This window comes from Notolepis coatsorum (assembly GCF_963971535.1).
Source record: "Notolepis coatsorum genome assembly, chromosome: 17".
Classification (NCBI taxonomy): domain Eukaryota; kingdom Metazoa; phylum Chordata; class Actinopteri; order Aulopiformes; family Paralepididae; genus Notolepis; species Notolepis coatsorum.
The window spans coordinates 104,155,103-104,175,654 of NC_140181.1; the positions used below are offsets into that span (position 1 = coordinate 104,155,103).

The 20,552-nt window shown below is 43.3% G+C and overlaps 1 protein-coding gene across 1 annotated transcript in view; it reads right to left on the reverse strand.

Annotated features, from left to right (window-relative positions):
- Positions 1-19,332, reverse strand: part of LOC311244199 (membrane-associated guanylate kinase, WW and PDZ domain-containing protein 3-like) — a 177,526-nt gene extending 158,194 nt beyond the window's left edge. Inside the window, 1 exon segment of the mRNA XM_084333606.1 lies at positions 19,178-19,332. The gene's annotated coding sequence lies outside the window, so the exon portion shown is untranslated.
- Between the last annotated feature and the right edge of the window lie 1,220 nt (positions 19,333-20,552).

Sequence of the window (20,552 nt, forward strand, 5' to 3'; positions counted from 1 at the left end):
CCCCCATTTTCAATTCATAATGAATTGTAAGTAAGGGTGCAACTTGCACCGTGCAATCCATTCTTTGTCGATCTAGCCCCCAGTATTTCTGACACTGGGAATACATTCCCTGAGATTCATAGATGTCCCTAGAATCAGATACCAAGAACATGCAAATGGACCATATTAAAAAAAAAGTCTGTAAATGTGTATTCTACATTCTCATGGAATGAATGAGATACAAAAAAATTATATATTTTTTTATTTTTTTTTGTAATTAATTTTGAGTTAATTTTCATAACGCGATAATTTGCTGTGTAATTAATTAATCTAATTAACGCGATAAACTGACAGCCCTACTATTGATAGATAACTTATTACATAATAATATGATATTGTAAGGAAGGGGCAGGACCAGATACGCTTTGCTTCTTTCTGTCCTTTCTCAAACAAAACCATTTGTCTTGAGCTATGTTGATTATTGCTTCCATAGGAAGATATATTTAATTGTATTTGTATTTTATTTCATTTTAGTTTTTTTTTTGTTATTACAAATGTGTGTGTTTATGGTTGAAAATGTTCGAGATAAATAAAGATCAAATCAAATCTAACTGATGAAGTGATCCCTCTTCTAACAAGAGAGAAAAACGTAGCTTAGCTTTAAACTCATTCATTGCTTATGTCTAGAGCAGTGGTTCTCAACCTTTTTACACCAAGTACCACCTGAGAATGTAGCTGGCTTTCCAAGTACCACCATATGACCGAAGTTAAAATACAGTCTATTCAGCTATGCACAGTTCACGCAGGAGGCACATTTATTCCTAATAACATTATTTATTGTTAACTTTTGTCAGACACAGCCACAATTGAGAACATAATAACTATCACGTAGCAAGTGAGAAAATTAAGAACAACTGTATTACAGCAAATGTACTAAATATGTCAAACTTAAATGTAAAAAAAAAACACGGTCAGGTGGCGTAGCGGAGATTGCCCTTGTCACCAATGCAAGAGACTGCGGTCTCGACTCCCGGAGTCAGCATTGCCTTGGCTTGGGCTGATCGCTATACTAACTCGTTTTAATATGATCTATGTCTCTAATTCTCATATTGGCACATTCTTCCAATTCTCCTCTCACAATATTCACCCTCACTGAACTGAGTCATCTGAAAATGTGATGATTTGTGATGTCAGAGAGACACCGCTGCATGTTAATGTCCCAGATGCCGCGACGCGCGACGGCCACACACAGTGGTTTAGGAGCCCAGCCTCAAAACAGCTTAAGATCTTCAGGTAGAAAAATGCTGTTCTTGAGGACTTGATTAGAAATACAAAACAATGAATTAAAAAAAATATATAATTACAGAGGTGTTCCATAAACTCACAGGAATTGTGTAAAAGTGCCCAAATAGTGAAAGAAATAGTAAAATAGTTCCCCTTTAAATTATTATCTTTTTAGGATTAAAACAATTTTGAAAATAATGTAGTGTAATGAAGTTCATTTGGCAGGCGTGCATAAGTCAAGACAAGTCGACTGCACAAAAAAAGCAGTGGTACAAACACTGCAGTTGGAAGCCTTGAAAGACTGAAAAACTGCTCTCAAAGGCCCAGAATAGAGCTGAATGCTTTTGATGGGGGTCACATTGCGATTCTTTTAACAAATATTGTAATTGCGATATGAATCGTGATATTAGAAGCAATGATCATTTTTGAGTCTTCATTTTCCTTTTCATTAAAAAGGTATTAAATGATCATGATGTCATTTTTGGCCGGTGATCCTGTGCAGCAGCAGATGGTGTTCTGACACATTTCGCCTTCATCAAGTAGCCTTCTGCCATTTGGAAATTGCACTATTAGGCCCTGTTGCCATTTCAATACCTTTTTGAAAAATCCATGATTGCACATGATTAAGTCTATAGGCCTATGCTCAAACAAAACAAAAAGCTTCCCTGTGGGGGATAAAAATAAACAAAAACTAAAAGAAGTAGCCTTAAAAACATACTTATTTCCAACATTTATAGTCTTTACCTTAAAATTAAAATGTTCCTTCTTCTGTGAAGCACCTTGAGATCTCACTGAGTTTAAAGTGTGCTATATAAATGAAATCTATCATTATTATTATTATAGAGGGGTGCTTTTTTCCCATCTGAGCTCCTGGAGGGGCTGCTGTACCAACGGGAGACTCGGTTTATGAAATATGAATTCAGATCGCTAATAAAAAAAAGAAAATTACATTTGTCGTCGTCAGCACTCACTGGGGGGGCTGATAAAATGACGATTGGCGTGGCTGGCACTCTAATGAATAATAATAATAGATTTCATTTATATAGCACACTTTAAACTCAGTAAGATCTCAAGGTGCTTCACAGAAGAAGGAACATTTTCATTTTAATCAAATAAAATAACTTACTAACTGTAGCTAAGGGGCTACACAACCCTGACTGTATTAAAGATTGTTTAGATTAAACCACTACTAAAGAATATTAATAGCCAGACAGTACAGTTAGACAAAATGGCGGACACTCAATTGACTGCGCGGGGACAGGGATACCAAGTTAACAGCATTTTAATAGTCATAGCAACATACATATTAGTTATCACGGTTCTCCTTTAATAATAGAATGTCAGTGCAACAAAGTCAGCGGTAATGAATAGTTCCTAGATTACGGATACTCGACCGGAGCTCTGAAGGGAGTGAGACGAAAGAGGCGATACAGGGAAAAGCAAATGGTGGCTGGAGACGATGGGTTCTCTCTAGAGCTCCTGCCCCAGAGAGACTGTAGACTGGTCGGATAATCCTGTCGCCGCTGGAAGAAGGGGTCTCGTACGGAACCGGTCCTTATAATCCTAGCGCCCGATGGCAGGGTTAATAGCTATTAATCCAAAAGCCCGTTGGCATAGATGGTAGCTAGCTAGCTTCGTTTGTACTTGAAGCTAACCCGCAGACGGTCTCCAATGAGTAGTTATATCCAAACGGCGCTGGGTTTAACTATAAGTCTCTCCACGTTACTTCGCTTACACGAGTCACTATACTGCGCCAATAATGGCTCGACAATATTATAGTTGTATCTAAGTAGCCATTAGCTCTCTATAACGATACACCGCTATCGGTCTGTGTACAACTGTACCGGACGTCTTACACTCCCCCTCTGCTAGTTTTCCTGTGGTGTTACTGCCGCTGCGGCTGCTTGCACCGTCCACACAATATATTCTATCTGATCCCTATTGGGCTCAGCCTATTCACCTGTACAGAATCAATGCGCTTGCTCTGGGCTTGTCTGAGCGTGTCTGAACATGTCTAGAAAATATGTCAAGGGGGCGCGTCTCTGGCGCCTACAACGTCAAGGATGGGACCCAATAAGGCGAGCGAAGAATACTGTTATGCAAACAGATGGCGTAAAGATATATATCTTATATATATAAACAATATATAATTTATACAAAATAATAAACGCAGACTTTCAGTGTTAATCTGGACCTTCAGAACACTAACCATTTTTTTTCATTTGTAGATTGAAATTAGTCAAATTTAATATCATCACTAGCAATCTCACAACCATCATAACATAATTAGAAGGTTTGAGAGCCAAACCTGCTTGACCCTCGATTTGCCAATTACACCAAAGCTCTGTGCAAAGGGCACAATGTGTGTGGTTGAAAAATAATTAAATAAAAACTATTTACAGTACACATCTGTAAATTGGGCATCGTTACACTCTTAGGGAGAAATTAATTGGCTTACACTCATTTACAAAACCCTCCTTGGTCTGACCCCTCCTTATTTATTAAAATTGTCATCTACTCCCTATAACACCAGAGCTGCTCACCATATCTCTATAACACCAGAGCTGCTCACCATATCTCTATAACACCAGAGCTGCTCACCATATCTCTATAACACCAGAGCTGCTCACCATATCTCTATAACACCAGAGCTGCTCACCATATCTCTATAACACCAGAGCTGCTCACCATATCTCTATAACACCAGAGCTGCTCACCATATCTCTATAACACCAGAGCTGCTCACCATATCTCTATAACACCAGAGCTGCTCACCATATCTCTATAACACCAGAGCTGCTCACCATATCTCTATAACACCAGAGCTGATCACCATATCTCTATAACACCAGAGCTGCTCACCATATCTCTATAACACCAGAGCTGCTCACCATATCTCTATAACACCAGAGCTGCTCACCATATCTATATAACACCAGAGCTGCTCACCATATCTCTATAACACCAGAGCTGCTCACCATATCTCTATAACACCAGAGCTGCTCACCATATCTCTATAACACCAGAGCTGCTCACCATATCTCTATAACACCAGAGCTGCTCACCATATCTCTATAACACCAGAGCTGCTCACCATATCTCTATAACACCAGAGCTGCTCACCATATCTCTATAACACCAGAGCTGATCACCATATCTCTATAACACCAGAGCTGATCACCATATCTCTATAACACCAGAGCTGATCACCATATCTCTATAACACCAGAGCTGCTCACCATATCTCTATAACACCAGAGCTGCTCACCATATCTCTATAACACCAGAGCTGCTCACCATATCTCTATAACACCAGAGCTGCTCACCATATCTCTATAACACCAGAGCTGCTCACCATATCTCTATAACACCAGAGCTGCTCACCATATCTATATAACACCAGAGCTGCTCACCATATCTCTATAACACCAGAGCTGCTCACCATATCTCTATAACACCAGAGCTGCTCACCATATCTCTATAACACCAGAGCTGCTCACCATATCTCTATAACACCAGAGCTGCTCACCATATCTCTATAACACCAGAGCTGCTCACCATATCTCTATAACACCAGAGCTGCTCACCATATCTCTATAACACCAGAGCTGCTCACCATATCTCTATAACACCAGAGCTGCTCACCATATCTCTATAACACCAGAGCTGCTCACCATATCTCTATAACACAGCTCACCATATCTCTATAACACCAGAGCTGCTCACCATATCTCTATAACACCAGAGCTGCTCACCATATCTCTATAACACCAGAGCTGCTCACCATATCTCTATAACACCAGAGCTGCTCACCATATCTCTATAACACCAGAGCTGCTCACCATATCTCTATAACACCAGAGCTGCTCACCATATCTCTATAACACCAGAGCTGCTCACCATATCTCTATAACACCAGAGCTGCTCACCATATCTCTATAACACAGCTCACCATATCTCTATAACACCAGAGCTGCTCACCATATCTCTATAACACCAGAGCTGCTCACCATATCTCTATAACACCAGAGCTGCTCACCATATCTCAACACCAGAGCTGCTCACCATATCTCTATAACACCAGAGCTGCTCACCATATCTATATAACACCAGAGCTGCTCACCATATCTCTATAACACCAGAGCTGCTCACCATATCTATATAACACCAGAGCTGCTCACCATATCTCTATAACACCAGAGCTGCTCACCATATCTCTATAACACAGCTCACCATATCTCTATAACACCAGAGCTGCTCACCATATCTATATAACACCAGAGCTGCTCACCATATCTCTATAACACCAGAGCTGCTCACCATATCTCTATAACACCAGAGCTGCTCACCATATCTATATAACACCAGAGCTGCTCACCATATCTCTATAACACCAGAGCTGCTCACCATATCTCTATAACACCAGAGCTGCTCACCATATCTCTATAACACCAGAGCTGCTCACCATATCTCTATAACACCAGAGCTGCTCACCATATCTCTATAACACCAGAGCTGATCACCATATCTCTATAACACCAGAGCTGATCACCATATCTCTATAACACCAGAGCTGATCACCATATCTCTATAACACAGCTCACCATATCTCTATAACACCAGAGCTGCTCACCATATCTCTATAACACCAGAGCTGCTCACCATATCTCTATAACACCAGAGCTGCTCACCATATCTCTATAACACCAGAGCTGCTCACCATATCTCTATAACACCAGAGCTGCTCACCATATCTCTATAACACCAGAGCTGCTCACCATATCTCTATAACACCAGAGCTGCTTACCATATCTCTATAACACCAGAGCTGCTCACCATATCTCTATAACACCAGAGCTGCTCACCATATCTCTATAACACCAGAGCTGCTCACCATATCTCTATAACACCAGAGCTGATCACCATATCTCTATAACACAGCTCACCATATCTCTATAACACCAGAGCTGCTCACCATATCTCTATAACACCAGAGCTGCTCACCATATCTCTATAACAACAGAGCTGCTCACCATATCTCTATAACACCAGAGCTGCTCACCATATCTCTATAACACCAGAGCTGCTCACCATATCTCTATAACACCAGAGCTGCTCACCATATCTCTATAACACCAGAGCTGCTCACCATATCTCTATAACACCAGAGCTGCTCACCATATCTCTATAACACCAGAGCTGCTCACCATATCTCTATAACACCAGAGCTGCTCACCATATCTCTATAACACCAGAGCTGCTCACCATATCTCTATAACACCAGAGCTGCTCACCATATCTCTATAACACCAGAGCTGCTCACCATATCTCTATAACACCAGAGCTGCTCACCATATCTCTATAACACCAGAGCTGCTCACCATATCTCTATAACACCAGAGCTGCTCACCATATCTCTATAACACCAGAGCTGCTCACCATATCTCTATAACACCAGAGCTGCTCACCATATCTCTATAACACCAGAGCTGCTCACCATATCTCTATAACACAGCTCACCATATCTCTATAACACCAGAGCTGCTCACCATATCTCTATAACACCAGAGCTGCTCACCATATCTCTATAACACCAGAGCTGCTCACCATATCTATATAACACCAGAGCTGCTCACCATATCTCTATAACACCAGAGCTGCTCACCATATCTATATAACACCAGAGCTGCTCACCATATCTCTATAACACCAGAGCTGCTCACCATATCTCTATAACACAGCTCACCATATCTCTATAACACCAGAGCTGCTCACCATATCTATATAACACCAGAGCTGCTCACCATATCTCTATAACACCAGAGCTGCTCACCATATCTCTATAACACCAGAGCTGCTCACCATATCTATATAACACCAGAGCTGCTCACCATATCTCTATAACACCAGAGCTGCTCACCATATCTCTATAACACCAGAGCTGCTCACCATATCTCTATAACACCAGAGCTGCTCACCATATCTCTATAACACCAGAGCTGCTCACCATATCTCTATAACACCAGAGCTGATCACCATATCTCTATAACACCAGAGCTGATCACCATATCTCTATAACACCAGAGCTGATCACCATATCTCTATAACACAGCTCACCATATCTCTATAACACCAGAGCTGCTCACCATATCTCTATAACACCAGAGCTGCTCACCATATCTCTATAACACCAGAGCTGCTCACCATATCTCTATAACACCAGAGCTGCTCACCATATCTCTATAACACCAGAGCTGCTCACCATATCTCTATAACACCAGAGCTGCTCACCATATCTCTATAACACCAGAGCTGCTTACCATATCTCTATAACACCAGAGCTGCTCACCATATCTCTATAACACCAGAGCTGCTCACCATATCTCTATAACACCAGAGCTGCTCACCATATCTCTATAACACCAGAGCTGATCACCATATCTCTATAACACAGCTCACCATATCTCTATAACACCAGAGCTGCTCACCATATCTCTATAACACCAGAGCTGCTCACCATATCTCTATAACAACAGAGCTGCTCACCATATCTCTATAACACCAGAGCTGCTCACCATATCTCTATAACACCAGAGCTGCTCACCATATCTCTATAACACCAGAGCTGCTCACCATATCTCTATAACACCAGAGCTGCTCACCATATCTCTATAACACCAGAGCTGCTCACCATATCTCTATAACACCAGAGCTGATCACCATATCTCTATAACACCAGAGCTGCTCACCATATCTCTATAACACCAGAGCTGCTCACCATATCTCTATAACACCAGAGCTGATCACCATATCTCTATAACACCAGAGCTGATCACCATATCTCTATAACACAGCTCACCATATCTCTATAACACCAGAGCTGCTCACCATATCTATATAACACCAGAGCTGCTCACCATATCTCTATAACACCAGAGCTACTCACCATATCTCTATAACACCAGAGCTGCTCACCATATCTCTATAACACCAGAGCTGCTCACCATATCTCTATAACACCAGATATGCTCACCATATCTCTATAACACCAGAGCTGCTCACCATATCTCTATAACACCAGAGCTGCTCACCATATCTCTATAACACCAGAGCTGCTCACCATATCTCTATAACACCAGAGCTGCTCACCATATCTCTATAACACCAGAGCTGCTCACCATATCTCTATAACACCAGAGCTGCTCACCATATCTCTATAACAACAGAGCTGCTCACCATATCTCTATAACACCAGAGCTGCTCACCATATCTCTATAACACCAGAGCTGCTCACCATATCTCTATAACACCAGAGCTGCTCACCATATCTCTATAACACCAGAGCTGCTCACCATATCTCTATAACACCAGAGCTGCTCACCATATCTCTATAACACCAGAGCTGCTCACCATATCTCTATAACAACAGAGCTGCTCACCATATCTCTATAACACCGAGCTGCTCACCATATCTCTATAACACCAGAGCTGCTCACCATATCTCTATAACACCAGAGCTGCTCACCATATCTCTATAACACCAGAGCTGCTCACCATACCTCTATAACACCAGAGCTGCTCACCATATCTCTATAACACAGCTCACCATATCTCTATAACACCAGAGCTGCTCACCATATCTCTATAACACCAGAGCTGTTCACCATATCTCTATAACACCAGAGCTGCTGACCATATCTCTATAACACCAGAGCTGCTCACCATATCTCTATAACACCAGAGCTGCTCACCATATCTCTATAACACCAGAGCTGCTCACCATATCTCTATAACACCAGAGCTGCTCACCATATCTCTATAACACCAGAGCTGCTCACCATATCTCTATAACACCAGAGCTGCTCACCATACCTCTATAACACCAGAGCTGCTGACTGTAACGTTTAGGGTTTTGCTCTCCTCAGGGAACAAAAGCCCTAGCGTTACCTGGTGGTATTTGACCTGTCTCTCTGTCCTAATTGCATTCATTGGCACCTGGTGTGTCTAGTTAAGGTGTCTTTATATGCTCTTCCGTGTCACTACTGACACCGTGAGTCGATCGCCAGACTATCCGTGAGTAAGTACACCGTTGTGAGTAAGTCGTATCGCTCCTTGCCATAGGAGGATAAGTACATTAGCTTTTGTTCTTCGTTGTAATGTTGCTTTGATTGCTGTGCCAATCCGTTATGTAATGTATTATCGCTGTGTGTATATGCCGCATCGTCGTCGACATATATTCCCTGTATTGTGCTTTTTGGAGACTTGATTTCTCCCCTTTGCTTTCCCTCTTTTTAGAGACATGTACTCTCCCCTTTTGTTTGTTCGCCGTTGTCAGCCTGTACGCCTTACATGCTCTACAATAAAACAGTAACCCTTTGTTTGAGAATCAACACCTGCCTCTCGTCAATCCGTTCTGCACTGCACCTGGGTCCAACACACCTATCAAACCGTAACAGCTCACCATATCTCTATAACACCAGAGCTGCTCCTCACCATATCTCGCTAGATGTTCCCCATGTTAACGCCTCCTTTAGTCAACCCTCCTTCCTATTTTCTGCTGCCAGCAGTTGGAATGAGATGCAAAAGACTTTGAAAATGGACAAATTGAACCCCCTCACTCTATCACAGAGTTGTTTACACACACACACCTACTTTTAACTGTAATTTGACTGTTCTGCTTCATGTATGTTTGATGTGATGTGTTGTTGTGTTTAAATTATTTCCCTTACCTCTGTGATGTATGTATCGTCTGTCTCTTTTCTATTTTATTGTATAAAAAACATTTGTCCCCTTTCCCTGTTACCCTTCAAGAAGCATTTGTGTCCCCTCACCAGTCTGTCATTATAAATAAGAATTTTTCTTAATTGACCTGCCTGGTTAAATAAAGGTTAAATAAATACAATAGAAAAAAATAATAAACATGATCCCATTGAACCCTAGTGGCACTAAGCTCTCTTCAGTCCGACATGTATTGGGAGCGCACTGCTCCTAATCTCACATCCTCCCACGGGTTGTACTGTAGGTCAGCCAAGCAAAGCATCTTAACCCTTTCTCTACCACACTACCGAAGGTTAACCTTTCACTACCACACTAGTAGTAGTGTGGTACTGAAAGGGTTAACCTTTGGTAGTATGGTAGTGAAAGGGTTAACATTCGTTAGTGTGGTAGTGAAAGGGTTAACCTTTGTTAGTGTGGTAGTGAGAGGGTTAACCTTCGTTAGTGTGGTAGTGAAAGGGTTAACCGTCTGTAGTGTGGTAGTGAAAGGGTTAACCCCTTAAACAGTCTGGCACATTTTGCATAAAACGCCTGTCGATTGCATACCCAAAGTAATTCGCTATTTATTATACTTTATACTTATAGCACATGCATGAGTCTAGTCTCTTTTGAAAGGTAACATTCTGAAGTTTCTTACACAATAAAGAAAAATCACTTTGAGTGCTACTGTAATAGAGAGAGGCGCGAAGCCACACTTGACGTGAAACATTACACGTACTGACCGCCGCATGTCCCGGTGGTAGTTACTAACTTTGAGCTTATTAAGACTTCATCAAAACGCTCACAGAACATACGTCTGCTTCTTTGTTCAGCAACGTAATTCGTCTTCTTGAAACCCACAGCACTGACGAAGCCTCTTTCGCTCTCAGTCGATGTCCTTTTCCAAAAACGAACTCCGCCATTAGTACTGCTAGCATGATATTCGCACAGCCACGATGTGAACGCCCTGTCACTTAAAACTCAGGTTAAGGTGAACACACACTTCGGTACTATTTTACTATTTCTTTCACTATTTGGGCACTTTTACACAATTCCTGTGAGTCTATGGAACACCTCTGTAAGTTATTTTTTTTATTATTATTCATTGTTTTGTATTTCTAATCAGGTACTCAAAAACAGCATTTTTCTACCTCAAGATCTTAAGCTGTTTTGAGGCTGGGCTCCAACCACTGTGTGGCCTGGTGCCAACTGCCACACCAACTGCCACATTATTATGCAGCTGAGAAATCTCTGACATCACAGATATGCACATTTTCAGATGACTCAGTTCAGTGAGGGTGAATATTGTGAGAGGAGAATTGGAAGAATGCGCCAATATGAGAATTAGAGACATAGATCCTATTAATATAAGTCCACATAGCTAGGAAACAATGCTAAACACTGAAAAAGGCCATTTATAAGATAGTTCCCCTTTAAAGTCAACTTCTTGTAATCTTCATGAAGAGAAGGTTAATCCGTGCCTCTTTCATGGTCAACGTCACTTTTCAATCTGCCTCGATACGCCCTGTCAGATACTCAACTTTGATAGCCTTGTTCTGAAAACTCCCGCCTAGCTTGTGATAGGACCATGTACCTGTTCATAATGGTCTCACTATGTGTAGAAATATAGCAAGCTATTTGCATCCCTTACATATATATGACTTTTTTATGATCGGCGGCTCAAATAAACACTGTTACTTTTTGGCAACATCTACTAGTCTCCTCTGTTCTGCACTGCATCTGGGTCCAACGCGTTAAATCCATACGTAAAACCCGTCTGTAGTGAAAGGGTTAACCGTCTGTAGTGTGTGGTAGTGAAAGGGTTAAATAGAAGCCGTGTAGACTGACTGAGGAAATGCAGACGAGGGTTCTGAGCACTCGAGTTTTCATCTTATTCAGCATCTTTCACCCGACCTCTCCCTATATTCGCACGCGGCCGACGCACGCAACGAGCGCCGGGTGTGTTTTGTGTTCAGAAATGTCCCCGATGCTCACTCACTTTCAGATCTAGGACACGCGAGTGTTCAACACAAAACAGACAGCAATGGCAGATTTAAAAATAAAAGATTAAATGCTTGTGGGATGAAAGACACAAAATAACTCCCTCTGTCATATACACGCGCGCTAGCAGGCGAACGCACACACACACACACACACACACACACACACACATGCATACCGGTATGTACACACGACGCCTGCCCGTGGACGCACATGCACGCACACACAAACACATATTCCCTCTCTTATCTCTCACACACAAACACATATTCTCTCTCTTATCTCTCACACACACACACACACACACACACACACACTGTGCACACACGCTGTGACAAATATAAGCTCAAGATGAATATGTGGTAGGGATGCTCGATATTGGCTTTTTTACCGATACCGATATTCCGATATTGTCCAACTCTTAATTTCGATACCGATACCGATATCAACCGATACCGATATATGCAGGGTTTCCCCCCAAAAAAACTGAATAATTTCAGGTAATTAATAATGTCACTGGATGCATTCAAAAGGCTTTCTAAATGTAAGCATTATCTGTGCAAAATATGATAATTGAAAAAGTAAAAATTAACATTACATATCTCTTGTTGTTGAATTAAACCAACATGCATACTTTTGACAATAAATAAAATAAGAATTGGTTCTTACTTGCTTGCCTGAGTAAATAAAGGTTAAATAAATGTAAAAAAAAAAAAAAAAAAAAAAAAAATCCGATATCACATTTTACTGCCGATATCTGCCGGTCGGCCGATAATATCGGACATAAAACGTATTGTATTCAGTGAAACGTACATCCATATCCTCAGCTCATCTGTGATCAATCCACAACCCACAGCAGCCTGAGTGCTCTATTGATGATATTCTGCCGTGCTTTCGCGCACACAGCGGGGCCTTGTGAGAGACTAAAAACTACTTTTAATCATCGGAGAGATCTGAGGAAGTTAAACTGACGTGACACACAGGCGGCGCACGCGTAGGCCAACTACACATGTATGCACATGTGCACGCGCACGCACACACACACACACACGCACACACGCACACACAGAGGAAGGCGGGGAGCCATGCACCTGACAGGTTGGACACAGAGGTCTCTCCGTGATCTACCCTTTGGGGGAAACTGTTGTGTTTAACCTCACCGCGAACAAGGTCGGGGCGGGGGGGGGGGGGGGGGGGCGCATTAGTAGTCGCTGGTGTTCGGTTCAGCCGGCGCCCACTGGTGTCTGTCTGTGTGTGTATACTCTCTCTCTTCCTGATGATCACCACCAGCATCACAACGGGGGACCCCCCTCCTCCTCAATCTGCCAGGACACTCCTCCTCCTCCTCCTCGCTGAGATCACAGATGAGCTTTCATCGGGGGAGAGATAGCCGTTTAATTTAACAGGCCGAAGGAGAAGCGTTTTTAGCTCCTTAACGAAGATGATGGATAAGGGATGCAGAGATGGGAGAAAACAGAGGAGGAGGAGGAGGAGGAGGAGGAGGAGGAGGAGGAGGAGGAGGAGGGGGGTGGGTTGGCAGACAGACAACGAGATCCTGACAGGCGGCAGCGGCCTTTACGCCTGAAAGAAAACAAAAATCATAGAGGGAGAAACTGGAGAAAAAAAAGGATGTTTGTTGAGAGAACGATAAACATGAATTATTCATGTAGGAATCGTAGGGAGAGGAGGAGTGGCTACAGCAGGTCACAGTGTGCGGTAACCTGAGCACGGCGGCCGAGGTGAAGTTTGTGTGCATGCGCGTGTGCACGCATGTGTAAGAGGGAGTGTGTGTGTGTGTGTGTGTGTGTGTGCACGCATGTGTAAGAGGGAGTGTGTGTGTGTGTGTGTGTGTGTGTGTGTGCGAGGGGGGGATAGTGCTGATTCAGTATACGGATTGGTTGAAGGTGACCCTCTCCCTGGCTCCTCTCGATGCCTGTCTCACCGCCACCTGATATCGATCCCAGTCCTCCTCACTCGACTCGGATCTGACCCAAGGATACAACCTTTTCACGGCACCTCCTTGACATTTCGAAAAAAAAATACTGCTGCGCAATTGTTATTTCGCACAATGCCATTGATTTAGCCATCGACTCGTCGTCGTCCCCCCCCCCTCCCCCCCCCCGTCCTTGTTATTTATGTCCGACCACTTAAGCCCCGGCCTTGTCCGATCCAACTCCTCCGGTCTGCCGCCCACGGCGACATGGGCATCGACTCTATAGCAAGCAGGGGGGGGGGGGGGGGGGGGGGGGGGTATTTGGTTCCGGTGGCAGCCTTTTGCACTGGTTCTAAAAATGAGCAGACCAAAATATGAGCCGTTGTTAGATCTAATAATAGAGCCGGCAGCAACTACTACAACTACTGAATTTCAATGCAGCGGCCCCGGGCCCCGGGAGCAAAGGTTTGGACCACAGATGGGGAGGGGGGGTGTGGGGGGGGGTCTGCATAGCCCTGCCCCTTCAAGGGTAAACTGCTGTACACGTACCCCCCCCTCATCTCACCCACATCGTTCCTCGTTCAACCACACCTTAGAAAAACGTCATAATGAATATGCATGACTGCCAAGGACACAACAGGAGCGTAATTAAGAGTCAACCTCTCCCAGGTGACGTGCATGCTGACCCTACAGAGGGTAGAGAAAATGCATCCGCTTCATGTCTCTCTCTCGCTCTCTCTATCTCTCTCTCTCTCTCTCTCTTTCTCTCTCGTTAGCTGGTATGAAGAAGTGATACACCCGCGCACGCATGCTTTGCCCCCGCTGACGAGATGATTCAGACGTCGCTTCGGGTTAAAAAGAGAGGGATCAAAGAAAAGAGAATTAATAACGCCCGAAGGCTTCATTGGTGATGAACTGTCCAAAATGGGTTATTGTTGGGCATAGCAATTCTACTGAGGCCTGAGGGTGAGATGGTGTGAGGAGAGGCGAAAACAAGCACTACTGGGAATCACAATGAGAGTGTACAATGTGTGTCGTGTGGACAGTCCTCAAAGCTACATGTGAACAGTCCTCAAAGCTACATGTGGACAGTCCTCAAAGCTACATGTAGACAGTCCTCAAAGCTACATGTGAACAGTCCTCAAAGCTACATGTGAACAGTCCTCAAAGCTACATGTGGACAGTCCTCAAAGCTACATGTGGACAGTCCTCAAAGCTACATGTAGACAGTCCTCAAAGCTACGTGTGAACAGTCCTCAAAGCTACATGTGGACAGTCCTCAAAGCTACGTGTGAACAGTCCTCAAAGCTACATGTAGACAGTCCTCAAAGCTACATGTGTACAGTCCTCAAAGCTACATGTGAACAGTCCTCAAAGCTACATGTGGACAGTCCTCAAAGCTACTGGTAGACAGTCCTCAAAGCTACGTGTGAACAGTCCTCAAAGCTACATGTAGACAGTCCTCAAAGCTACATGTGGACAGTCCTCAAAGCTACATGTGGACAGTCCTCAAAGCTACATGTGAACAGTCCTCAAAGCTACATGTGAACAGTCCTCAAAGCTACATGTGGACAGTCCTCAAAGCTACATGTGAACAGTCCTCAAAGCTACATGTGTACAGTCCTCAAAGCTACATGTGGACAGTCCTCAAAGCTACATGTGAACAGTCCTCAAAGCTACGTGTGAACAGTCCTCAAAGCTACATGTGAACAGTCCTCAAAGCTACATGTGAACAGTCCTCAAAGCTACACGTGTAGACAGTCCTCAAAGCTACATGTAGACAGTCCTCAAAGCTACATGTGAACAGTCCTCAAAGCTACGTGTGAACAGTCCTCAAAGCTACATGTGGACAGTCCTCAAAGCTACTTATAGACAGTCCTCAAAGCTACATGTAGACAGTCCTCAAAGCTACATGTGAACAGTCCTCAAAGCTACATGTAGACAGTCCTCAAAGCTACATGTGAACAGTCCTCAAAGCTACATGTGGACAGTCCTCAAAGCTACATGTGAACAGTCCTCAAAGCTACATGTGAACAGTCCTCAAAGCTACATGTGAACAGTCCTCAAAGCTACATGTGGACAGTCCTCAAAGCTACATGTGAACAGTCCTCAAAGCTACATGTGGACAGTCCTCAAAGCTACATGTGAACAGTCCTCAAAGCTACATGTGAACAGTCCTCAAAGCTACATGTGGACAGTCCTCAAAGCTACATGTGGACAGTCCTCAAAGCTACATGTGAACAGTCCTCAAAGCTACATGTGAACAGTCCTCAAAGCTACATGTGAACAGTCCTCAAAGCTACATGTGGACAGTCCTCAAAGCTACATGTGAACAGTCCTCAAAGCTACATGTGAACAGTCCTCAAAGCTACATGTGGACAGTCCTCAAAGCTACATGTGAACAGTCCTCAAAGCTACATGTGAACAGTCCTCAAAGCTACATGTGAACAGTCCTCAAAGCTACATGTGAACAGTCCTCAAAGCTACATGTGAACAGTCCTCAAAGCTACATGTGTACAGTCCTCAAAGCTACATGTGGACAGTCCTCAAAGCTACATGTAGACAGTCCTCAAAGCTACATGTGAACAGTCCTCAAAGCTACATGTGAACAGTCCTCAAAGCTACATGTGAACAGTCCTCAAAGCTACATGTGTAGACAGTCCTCAAAGCTACATGTGTACAGTCCTCAAAGCTACATGTGAACAGTCCTCAAAGCTACATGTGAACAGTCCTCAAAGCTACACGTGTAGACAGTCCTCAACGCTACATGTGAACAGTCCTCAAAGCTACGTGTGAACAGTCCTCAAAGCTACACGTGTAGACAGTCCTCAAAGCTACATGTAGACAGTCCTCAAAGCTACACATGTAGACAGTCCTCAACGCTACATGTGAACAGTCCTCAAAGCTACGTGTACAGTCCTCAAAGCTACATGTAGACAGTCCTCAAAGCTACATGTAGACAGTCCTCAAAGCTACACGTGTAGACAGTCCTCAAAGCTACATGTAGACAGTCCTCAAAGCTACACGTGTAGACAGTCCTCAAAGCTACACATGTAGACAGTCCTCAAAGCTACACGTGTAGACAGTCCTCAAAGCTACATGTAGACAGTCCTCAAAGCTACACGTGTAGACAGTCCTCAAAGCTACACATGTAGACAGTCCTCAAAGCTACATGTGTAGACAGTCCTCAAAGCTACATGTAGACAGTCCTCAAAGCTACATGTAGACAGTCCTCAAAGCTACATGTAGACAGTCCTCAAAGCTACGTGTAGACAGTCCTCAAAGCTACACGTGTAGACAGTCCTCAAAGCTACACGTGTAGACAGTCCTCAAAGCTACATGTAGACAGTCCTCAAAGCTACGTGTAGACAGTCCTCAAAGCTACACATGTAGACAGTCCTCAAAGCTACACGTGTAGACAGTCCTCAAAGCTACACGTGTAGACAGTCCTCAACGCTACATGTGAACAGTCCTCAAAGCTACATGTGGACAGTCCTCAAAGCTACATGTGAACAGTCCTCAAAGCTACATGTGAACAGTCCTCAAAGCTACATGTGAACAGTCCTCAAAGCTACATGTGAACAGTCCTCAAAGCTACATGTGAACAGTCCTCAAAGGTACACTTGTAGACAGTCCTCAAAGCTACATGTAGACAGTCCTCAAAGCTACACGTGTAGACAGTCCTCAAAGCTACGTGTACAGTCCTCAAAGCTACACGTGTAGACAGTCCTCAAAGCTACACGTGTAGACAGTCCTCAAAGCTACACGTGTAGACACTCAGTCCTCAAAGCGCCCGCTCGTCTCTCCTTCTGTCACAGATCCCTGCCACTTAATTAATGATTCATAATAACTGCATAACCTTGACGCCTCCCAAAGCCCAGAGCAGCGCACAGTGGGAGGTCAGGGTCACACAATATCCATCAATTCAAAACAAGCTGCCCTGTTTCAACCATGGGACACACCCTACAAACAGTGACAGTCAACACAGGTGCATGCAGGCAAAACACACACTCAAACGTACCCCCCCCCCCCCCCCCACACACACATCTGGTTATCAACTACAGCGTATACATTTTGCAAGTCATTAATGTATCTTTCTTTCTGATACAGCTTACTGCTGGCAAACCCGGCACAGGTGCCTCTGTTTACATTACAAAACAAACTGTATCTGCCAGATCTTGATGCCGGGTTTAAAAAAAAAAAAAAAAAAAAGGATAGAAAGCAATGGGCATAGAAAACAATATCAAATAAATAAACAGGGTGGCAAAAACACTTTTGAAAGCTATAAGAATGACTTGATACGCCAGCCCAAGGAAATGTCAGGGTACTAGGAATAAGGGGCAGGTATAAGAATTATTCTTCTTCCTGCTCCTTTTGCCCATGGTATGGTATTTATGATTTTGTATGAAAAAGATTGTATTGTTTCCACGTGGCAAATAAAACTCTGAATCTGAATCTGAATCCTGAGCTGAAGTTAACGGCAAACTTTACCGGTCAAACCCTTATTTATTATCAACCTGTGATCTGCTACCCTCATCACCAGCAGCCCATTATTCTCCCTTCCTCTCTCCACCCTCTCTCGCCGACACAAGGTGACACACACAACACACACAACACAACACACACACACACACACACACACACACACACCACTAAAAATTCAGAGAAAATACTGACCTGCCGTGGCGCTGACACACACACATTCTTTTCAAGCAAGTCAGCCTTTCAAAAAGGATCCGTTTAAACGCGTCTATATACATTGATCCGAGTGTAAAAATGAATGATATGCGTATATACTTAATAAATGTATCTACTCATAATAATTTTTCTTTTTTAAAGACTTGAAATCGAGTGATGCTCAGCAGCTGAGATCACTGGCATCGTGGAGAAACTCGTACGCGCTGTGCACCAGACTGACACTAGTGGAGGTCTGGAGAGAGGAGGATGCTCTGAGGATGATCTCGTGGAGGAGAAAAAAACACACGCTCAAATGTGGCAACGTGCGTGTGATGTGCGCTATAAATTCAGAGCTGCCACACTTGATCGGCAGTACATCGCATGATGGAGAGTTGGGGACACCACCAGCGATAGATAAAGTGCACGCTTTAAACTAGCGATATCAAGTCATACAGATATTGAATACAAATGAATAGCCCTGGTGTTGGACTTTTGCTAATATAGACGCATTATTAATAAACAATTTGTATTTCCCAAATGCTCACTCACCGATCATGTTCCGTTTTCTTCTCGTTGCAGGTTCTTCCGTAGGCTTTATCTTCTTTTTTTGTTGTTGCAAACCGGTCAGTCGTACATTTAACCGATAGCTATCTTTGATTGGAGCGATTGATCAAGGGAAAGAATAGCGTCGACAGTATCGATTGTAACCTGCTGTGGTCGAGGTGTCACCATGAGCTGCAGACAGTGATCGCGACACTACGGGAGCGCGCTGCTCATTAAACCGCAGGGCAGGCTGCAGGTTAGATTGTGTTGCGATTGCGACTATTATCCATATTGTTCTCGTCCCCCAAAAAGCACTTTGCCGCAAAGAAACGATAAGGAAAATTAGTTAGCAATCATCATGAGGACCTGAGGCATGGGGGGGGGGGGGCACAAGAGTTCAGAGTACCGCCCCTCCCGCTCCCGTTATCTGCCGTGCTGCACTTTGCATCATCAGCACCACTTGCAGTTTCACACAAGTTGAGAAGAGAAGATCATTTTACATCCAGGTATTATAGCCTGAGGTTTGCATGTTTTCAACCCGATTCCACAACGTTTAACACGGTAGACTTTTTTTTGTAAAGTCAAATACATTTCTGTGTAAGCTTTCTTTGAACACTGCTGCTCGTTCTGTATCTGTATAGAGCTCGCAGCGTTGCCAAATGATGCATGCCCGCCGCCAATAACTGCATGCACCTCACGGGGGGAGGATATAACATATTCTGTAGTGATATCTATATTTTGTACGTATTTTGTTTTCGCATACATCGGTGTGGTGATGCGTTAGGTCGGTCGGTCGGTCCTCGCGTCAACTCGTAAAGTCGGAAAATGATCACGTGACACTATATTATACGTAAAATCGTAAAATCAGAACCAATCAGATGCAAAGCAGCAAATTCAACCAGATTATTCAACCTTTATATCTTGATGCAGGTGATTTGAGCGATTTTTAGAGATCCCAGCATGTCAACATTATCTCAAGGGAATTGATGAAGGATTGATAATACTCTATTAAAATGTATTATCATTATACAGGACAAGTACACAACGAAAATAAGTTTGGCAGAGTGCAGTATAAAGTGCAACATCAATATACAATGTGCAGGTGATCATTAATTAAACTGGGTACAATATATATAAATTAGTACTACTGAGTAATAATGCTAACCAGATGTATGTACAGAGTTGTAGTATTAGTACAGTGATACATGTGTAAAGACAGTATGGTAGAGTGGTCATACTGGCCAGCAGCGTAAGATGATGTACAGATATACTGTAGATATTAAGTGCAACTTCCTGGAAAACTCAGAACTTTCCGACTGAGTTAATATAACAAGGACCAACCGAACACCTGTTTCTCCTTTAGATTAATGCATAACATTAA